The sequence below is a fragment of the Gymnoscopelus braueri genome (assembly GCF_963280865.1).
Source record: "Gymnoscopelus braueri genome assembly, chromosome: 24".
Taxonomy (NCBI): domain Eukaryota; kingdom Metazoa; phylum Chordata; class Actinopteri; order Myctophiformes; family Myctophidae; genus Gymnoscopelus; species Gymnoscopelus braueri.
Genome location: NC_137626.1, coordinates 20,029,769 through 20,039,031, shown reverse-complemented (window position 1 = coordinate 20,039,031; position 9,263 = coordinate 20,029,769).

Genomic DNA, 9,263 nt, shown 5'->3' with positions numbered 1-9,263 from the left:
AGAGCGAGAGCACAAGGGGTGAAATGAAAACAAAACAATAGTGCAGCATACGTTTTACAGAAGAAATGGCGACCAGCATTCAGTGGACAGACGGAGATATTCAATGTCTCCTAGCACTTTGGAGGGACGCCTCAGTAAGCGAAACTTGTAGGAATGTACAGGAACATGGTAATATATGAAGACATAGCTCGCGGCATGACAGAAAATGGGTTCACAAGGTCCTATCTGTAATGTCAGAGGAAAATAAAGAATTTGAAGAACACATATAAAGAGATTAAAGTCACGACGCCTACGTCGCTACCACGGTAACGAAAGCAGATATGTCGACGCAGGGCGGTTTGGGTTGACTTGTTTAAGTCTGAACACAAAGATCTGTGACAGATCAGATCTGGTCACTTGCAAAGGCAGTGTGAACAGTCGGGCCAAAAGATCAGATTTGAGAAATAAATCGGATCTCTCTCTCTCTCTCTCAAGCATAATAAGCATTTTTCGGGCGGGGGGCATAACCTCATAACTGGGGGGAAAAAAGGGGTGAAACGTGTGTGGCTGACACAGCACACACCTGCTGTCATTCATAGAACATAATTAACCGTTTCCTTCGGCACACGATCCTTTTAGCTGGAGAGAGATTCAAACATCTTGTCAAGTTGCATTGAGGGAAAGGAAGACACCGCGCGCGCAAGACAACGGCGCCGGGCTCACTGAAAACATGAGTCAGAGTTGTGACAAGATCATTAAAATATCACTGGCAATATGGGGGGCGTGAAGTTGCCAACTCTTGACATGTCAGGTGCTCTGCTGTTGAGAGAGAAATATATGAAAGACTGCATAAATTAAGCTGTTTGAAAGTGTGTTTTTTTATTATTATTCCTGACTCACAACGTCAAAGTTTGTCCTAATTTGTGACTTTTCTTCAATTGTCACGTGGTAAAAGCACGGTGAAGGAAGAAAAAGAAAAGGGACGAATATGACAACAACGCCACAATGCTAATACGGATCCGTTTTCACACAGAGTTCAACTAAGGATTTAACTTTTTTACATCAGTGGTTCTCAACATGGGGTCTGGGGACTCCCAAGGAGTCCTTGAGGAGGTTCCAGGGGGTCAAATTAGAAGAAATGCAAGCACAAACTCCAGTCACAAAAAGCAACAAAGACTTGCCAGCTGCAGGGATCCAAAAGCATATCATGTAAGGAATGAGAGCCAGCACTCACGTTCTGTCCATTCAGGCACTTGTCATTTTATTATTAAATCTGGCAACGTGACAAAGACAGATGCGTTTCGGCTACAAAGCCTTCCTCAGCTTAATCATACGTGATACAATTCAGCCGTGTCATTTTGAAAGCCCCCCCCACAATCAATCAGCCTCATCTCCACTGCTGCATGGTGGTGAATTGGAAAGTGGTTGCACTCTATTTTAATGACGTAACGCGCACGTCGCTTAACACCTACACTACAGGTCACACAATTAACAATTGATATGCATCTATAGGCTCATTCCTATGTTAATCCTATGTTAATTCATGCTGGTGTGACAACCCGGCGGTCGGCAGCCTTTGTTAACTTTGTTGAGGCGTGAATTTAAAGTTGTTTTAAATCTATGCATGTGCGTGCGCGTGCTCCTGTTCAAAAAGGTTGTTGCGCTGCGTGTTACAGGGTAGGTCGTCCCATGAGCAATGCAACCCAGTGCTCATCTCTCTGCGTGTTGTGCATCTAAGGTGGACTGTACCTCTCTAACCATTCCTCTATTAAGACCTGAGGGCGATTATATATATATATATATATATATATATATATATATATATATATATATATATATATATATATATATATATATTCAAAGATTTGCACAACTTTTCAAGATTTTTCAAAAAATAGCAGATCTACAAGCTCATAGGCACGAAGTGATGTGCTATGAGCTTGCATATCTGCTATTTTTGAATAGCCAAAGTATAAGTATTGCTGGGGACCCCCTGGTACCCAACAAGGACCCCACATATATAGCTAAAATCTCTAAAACAGATGCTTTCCCGAAGTTAATGGGTTAAGCCGCCCTCCACAGAGATAAAATTTCACCTGAAATGTTGTTGTGGATTTCACCTTGACCTTGCCCACAGTGTATATGCGACAGCTCGCGTGATAATATGCGTTTTCAGGCTTTTTGGGTGTGGAGTGGACGGAGATTATTTCTGAAACGGTGCTTAAAAAAATAAAACGCACATGTGGCCGGGGATTGTTTCTGTTTTTAAAACGCTTCTTAAAATGAAAACATATTACTGTGGACGTGGCCTCAGCCGGTAGCCCAAATATCCATAGGCGGCCACTCCGCCAGGCCCATTACTCTGTCAGGTTAAGCTGATATGACAATAAGGCAAAGTGGAATTCTCTCTCGTATAAACACAAGTGACCTCACCCTCCGCAGAAATCTCAAATAAATAATTAAGTTTCTCTCTCTCTGAACCCTGTGGCTGTTCCAGTCTCTCGGTTTGTCTTTGTGATTCATGTTTTTTTGGTTTGCACGCAAACACACAAATAGAGCAATTAACTTGAGGTGGGTTTGATGTAATTCTTGCCACAACACACTCAGCTGGCTTCAAGAGTAAAAGCATTACAAACAAATTAAGCGCGCCCTAGGACTAAGAGGCATTTGGAGCCCCGTACTTGGAAGTCATTCCGCGGAGTAGCTCCCAGAAGGATACTGAAAGTCAAAAGGAATGTTTCAGGGTTGGCGGTCAAAGAAAACGCACAAAAAGTTCTCTGCAGAGAACCGCAACTAAAACACAATGTCACACTAAATGTGGCAAGTGAATAGGTCACACGAAGGAGGGTTCAGAATGCATTTATTCAAGTACACACACGCAAAGCACGCACACACCCATTATATTGCTATACCCGTTGCGTTCTCACTTTTTATTCTGCATTTAGACAGAGGCGCAACAGTGATTGAAAACGCTGTAGTGTGCATGCCAGGTGGCTAGGTGGCGGTGACACTCTGCCATATAGACCAGTCACGCATGCATATTAACCACTTCCGTTCTACTTCCACTTCTCCTGTCACAGCTGTTTGTTTACATACATCAATGCAGTGTGGTTCTACGCAGGGTTGCCATGTCCGCTTATTATAAGCGACTTTCGGCTTGTTTTTTTGTAAATTTGCTTGTAAATATTGGTACTTGCGAGTTGCGTTCTTTTGGGCTTGTTTTTAAAGTGTAGTTGATTTTATTATTGTTGTAAAAAATTGCAGATCCGTAAGGCTTTGTTTGTGAGCTTGTAGATCTGCGCGACACTGAGGTGCAACTATACACTATTAGCATAACCCTGTTTGATTCTTACTCTAACCCCAACCTTAGAATTTTCTTATTGTAAGCCTAACTTTAAAACTATTTGTAAACATAAAACAACCATTTCTATTGGTAGGACCAGGAAAATTGTTCTCACAATAGCCATTTCTCAAATTCTACTAGATATTTGGCCCTCACAAAATAGAGTGATACAATTAAACACTCACACACGCACAAACTCACACACGCTTGCAGGCACGCAGGCGCACACACACACACACACACACACACACACGTTTGTAATACTATGCTTCTGAGGACATCAACATTTTAGGATGGATGCCATTTTCGTTTTTTACAATTTTTAACCGTAAGGCTAAAGCCGGAAAATAGCAGATCTAACGTACAACCACACAATGCGTCACACTGCGACGCGTTGTTAGCTTGTATATATCAGCTATTTTTCGGTGCACAACACCAACACGAAACTAGGTATAATCAAGCATTATTCTAACTCTAAACCTAACCTATAAATGTCTTCAGCCTAAACCCAAACTGAACATTTGTTTTATTGTAAATCTATCTGAAAGTAAATAAATACAATTAATCCTAAAACAACCGTTTCTCTTGTGAGGACCAGGAAAATGAGCTTCACAACGTCAATTTCTCATATTCTACTATACTTGCGGGGAATAAATTGATTGATGGACACAGACAGAAGTGATGGAGTGATAGACATATTGAGGAGAGGGAAATGTTGCAGCTGCCATATCTATGCCCTATGGAGTAATGAACGTGGGTGGACAGAAAGGGGGGGGAGAGAGAGAGAGAGAGAGAGAGAGAGAGAGAGAACCTAAACTAAAACCCTTTTCAGACCACTTATAGACCCCTTAACAGATGACGTCAGACTGGTTGCAAGCGTCATACTGGTTGCAAATGAAACCCATTCTGTCAGGTCTCGCTAGGACGCGCCTCACTAGCCAACACACAAGGGGGGGTTGGGGTGCGCTGAAACCAGCGTAACCCAAAACAACAGGTTGGGAATTGATTGCATGAAACAATCACCTGTGCATCCAGTCTCAATGTTAGTAAACAAATAATTGGTCTATTGGTCCGGTCACAATAAAAGAGCACCTGTCTGCAATTTGCAACTGGACCTAAACAAGTCTTCTAGCTTGCCAAAAACAACATCACAGCGCGCCACTTTGTGCCGTGCTGCGAGCTTGTACATCTGCTATTTTTGAAAAATATCGGGGAAAGAAATTCAGATGGGGAGTCCGCAGCCAAATATCAATTTGGGAGTCCTTGACATTAATAGGTTTGAGAACCACAGCTGCAGTGTTGATCAAACGTGTAGCAGCGGCTCAATGCGGTCTAAATCTGCAAAAGAAACCAAAAAACAAATATAAAACAAAGACGGACGGAGGGTTTAATAATTCAAAGCGATCCTCTGCAGTGACATTTGGAGCTGCAGCGAAGGTGAGATCCGCTGTCCTCGTTAAGAGCAGCCTGGGCTGTTATTTCCATGTCTTCTGACATTTTATTCCACCGTCCTCAACAACTCCCACACGGGTTCACCGCCCATGACCTCCACTCTCTGAACTCTGTGTGTGTGGACACGCAGTCACAACAGTCACGCAAAGCTGTGCCCACGCAGGTGCGTGCGTGTGTGCGTGCGTGTGTGTGTGTGTTACTATACTTGTGAGTGCCGAATGTCCCCAACAGGTATACTGGTCCTCATAAGACAAATTGTCGCTGTGGTGTGGAAACCTTGTCCAAAACCAAAAAATATATATAAAACATTGAAATACGTAGATACAAGGTTTCATAAGGGGGGGGGGGGTGTTTGCGGGTTAGAAGGGCCTGAATGTCCCCCTACATCAGGCAATATAAGGGGTAACAAAGTTGTTCCCCCATCAGTTATAGTGAAAGCCGAGATCTCGCCTATACTGTGTTAGAACAGCATTGAAAATTACTTTAACATTTACAATCTGGTCTTCATCCAGAGCTACTTAGTGCTTATAGTTGGTTAATTAAATTCCGAGGACTCATTGTCCATTTGGTTACATTCGTATAGCCTACACTCTTCGGATCTACACCAAGACTATAATTACCAGTGGTAAAGACATCACCGTCTAACCCCCCCCCCCCCCCCCCCACCCCCACTAATGTGTGTGTCGAGGGGGGGGGCTCCTGCCGGCGAGTTTGCAAGCTTTCTACCAGACAGCAACAATTTAAAAAAAATTACGGTTTAAACTTTCTTTTTTTTTTTTTTTTTTTTTTACTTACAATTAGGCATCTAGAGGTTAAGTAGGGGTTAGAGGTGGAGTTATGCTTGATTTACACTTACAGTGTAGTTGCATGCCGGTTGTCGTGCACCGAAAATAGATTATCTCCAAGCTTACAGCGCATCACAATGCGTCGCAGCGTGTCCCGCTGTAGAGCTTGTAGATCGGCAACTTTGGTTTACATTTGAAAATGGCAAAAAAAAAAGTAAATGTAATTCCTAAAATTGACTAAAATGTTGACCTTGTCTTCACAAGTATAATAATACTAAAGTGTAAGTGTGTGTGTGTGTGTGTGTGTGCACGTGGGTCTGCCTCTCAACACTTGCACATATTAGCATCATTAGAGGCTCTACCATGGCAGCAGGGATAGATGGAGAGCGCCCTCTAGGGGGGAGAGTGGAGACATGCTGGGTTGCAGGAGGGTTGCAGCAGGTAACCCAACTAATCGACAGTGGTGGAAAAAAGTACTCATATTTTCTACTTAAGTAAAAGTATCAATACTGCAATGTAGAAGTACTCGGTTACAAGTAAAAGTGCGGAATTAAAAATGTACTTAAAGTACCAAAAGTAGAAAGTATACTCATCATTATGCAGAATGTCCCATTTCACAAGTTTTCAAATGTATAAAAGTCTTTGAAAATATCTACAATATCTACAAGCTCGGATGCGACGCATTATGGATTATGAGCTTGTAGATCGGCTATTTTCAAATGGCCGAAATGTATATAGGGCTGAAGTGGTTAATATATGTTTTGTAATAATAATCAAAATCTACAAAGTAACTAGTAACTAAAGTTTTCAAATAAATAGTGGGGTAAAAGTACAATATTTGCCTCTGAGATGTAGTGGAGTATAAGTAAAAGTACTGAACATTGGAAGTACTCCAGTAAAGTAAAAGTACCTCAAAATTACTTCGTTACCATTTTAACCGTGTTAGATTCATTGAAAACACCAGTCCTTGGTTCTGTTGACTGATATTGTCCTTCTGCGTGAGGAGACCGTGTTTTTTCAATGACTTTTTTATTTTTTGAATTTTTGGGGCAAAATGAAAAAAAATAGAAAAATGTAATAAAATACATGAAAAGAGTAGACTAGATAAAATGACCCCAAACACGTTTGAAAGTGAAATATCCCTTTAAGGCTTAAGAGATTAATCACTTGGTATTAAAAAAAGAGAAGAAATAAATAAGAAAATAATCAATGTGTGCAGCCCTACCTCTGAGGAATATTTTTTCCTACTATTCTTTCTGCAAACCAATTAATAAATGATGATCCGGTTTTAAATATTGAATTACGGCATCAAACGCAGACTGGTGTCAAATCACAGAGGCGGCGGAACAACAGATTTTATTAACAATTCACGTGCACAGCCGAGCCAAATGTTCATTATTTTGGCAACACAAGAATCGACATCCTCTGATGTCAACACCACCACAGGAATCGCAGCGGGATTAACTTTGATTTAGAGACGACTTCTTTCGCATCCCGGTCACAAACATGCACTTTTATTTAAGGGAAAAGAACAGTACAGTAATTGCACTGCAGTTTCTGACGTGATGATATGTAACGGTTGCATCACGCTCACTTATATCCATGTCACCCTAAAGCCCCTTAGCTTTTAACAACTTAACCACTTAAAGTTGCACCATGTAACTTTCCTCTTCTACCTCGGATTTGAACTCGGTTTCCTTCGCAAGTGCTGACATTTTGTACCATTGAGCTAATAGGGCCTGCCTGCTTGCTCAGGGAATACCTTGAATCTTGACCATCAGGTCCCAATTTGTGTCAGATCCTGTGTCTAGGCGAGAAATGACCTTTGACAAGATCTAAATGTCTCAATAGAAGAGCAGGGAGATAAAATACAACCACCCCAAATGTATAAGTTATATTGTATTAACATACTCTACCATACAAGATTGGACAAAATTACATTTTATTCATAAAAGAAATGACACAGTGCCGCTTTAAACCTTGTAAGAAAGATGAGAAACGATCTACAAGCTCAAAACGCGCTGCGTTTTGAGCTTGTAGATCGGCTATTTTTGGCCAACTCCAAACTCCAACTCAAGAATAGGCATGCTGGGTTTCAACTGGTTGAGCATTTGCCACTTGGCAAAGAAGCCTTTCGAAAGTGCCAAACTTGGCCCTCACAGAACATAAGGTCAGGGATTCACCGGTGGTCCGATACACACTGCGCCGGGAGATATGAGTCGCCACAGCCAATCATCTGCCCAGCAGTGCATTTCCTCATTCTCAGAACCTTAACCCATTGAGACCGGGAAGGGCACGCATCTGAGTCATTTTAAGATGTCTTTGGCTATTCAAAAATAGCAGATATACAAGCTCATAGCTGTAGATCTGCTATTTTTCGAAAAATCGTGGAAAATGTGTGCAAATCTTTGAATATATATACATGTTTTAAAGCGAACATTTTTAACTCTGATCTGTCCTTCTGGGGGTCCCTAGAACAACATATTTTGAGATGGGGGTCCGTGGCCAAATATATATAATTTTGGGAGTTATAATCCTTGACATGAAAAAAGTTTGAGAACCACTGATATTATAGCAACATACGTTTTTTTAAAAAACGGTTAAAAATATATATATTCAAAGATTTGCACACATTTTCACGATTTAAAAAAAAATAGCAGATCTACAAGCTCATAGCGCGGCACTCAGTGCCGCGCTATGAGCTTGTAGATCTGCTATTTTTGAATAGCCAAAGAAAGCTTAAAACGACACAGATGCGTTCCTGGATTGAATGGTTTAATCTGGGCGCACAGCTGCAAAGTCTCTTCGTGGGAAATAAACTTGTATTGGTAATTTCGTGCATTGTGGGACGTATATAGCTTGAAGGTGTGCGAGCTGTGAGCGGGTGGTCAATGGATTCGTTTTGCACAAATAGGGAGAGCGGGCCAATTCAGAGTCTCACGCAGTTGTGTGTATTATTTGCAGACCCTGTGTGTACCACTGTGTAACATGCAATAAGGTGGCTTATTTCAAGCCCTGTTGCTCAGGTGAGGCGATCAATGCGACCGTGAGAGAGGCAATTTGCCGTTTTATTTTGCCTGTGTGTTGTTGGAGGGCAGACATTTGGTGGTCTTGTTTTCCGGCTGATGGGGAGGTATAGCTTAGACCACGTTTAAGACGACGACGGTGTCTCGAGAAAACGACAAAGTGCCGTTGCGTTCTCAGTTTTTATTCTGCGTTTTTAGAAGGAGGCGCAACAGTGATTAAAAAAACGCTGTAGTGCGCATGCCAGGTGGCTAGGTGGCGGTGTGACGCACTGCCAGATCCAGACCACTCCACGCATGTGTAGAACCGCTTCCGTTCTACTTCCTATCACAGCTGTTTATTTACACCAAGGGTCCAGCTTGAAAGTTTTACATTGAGGCTAATACGGAAGAGACAGTTCATATGAATGGCCTGTAGTTTCGCTGTTTATACCCCTGCTGGTGTCAGAAAGAATTTATCTTAATGCAAGCGGATGGGTTTTTGACAAACTTTAGACTAGATTTTCTTACCTTAATACATTTTTTCATAAATACTATATGCTTCCAGTCGTTAGTTTAAAGTCTCCTTTCAATCATCATGATATGCGTTTTGGTGAACTATGGTCCCATTTATTATAAAATTAACGATAAAGTAGTTTATGCTCTAGGAGGGGCGGGATGATTTGATTGACAAGCTACACA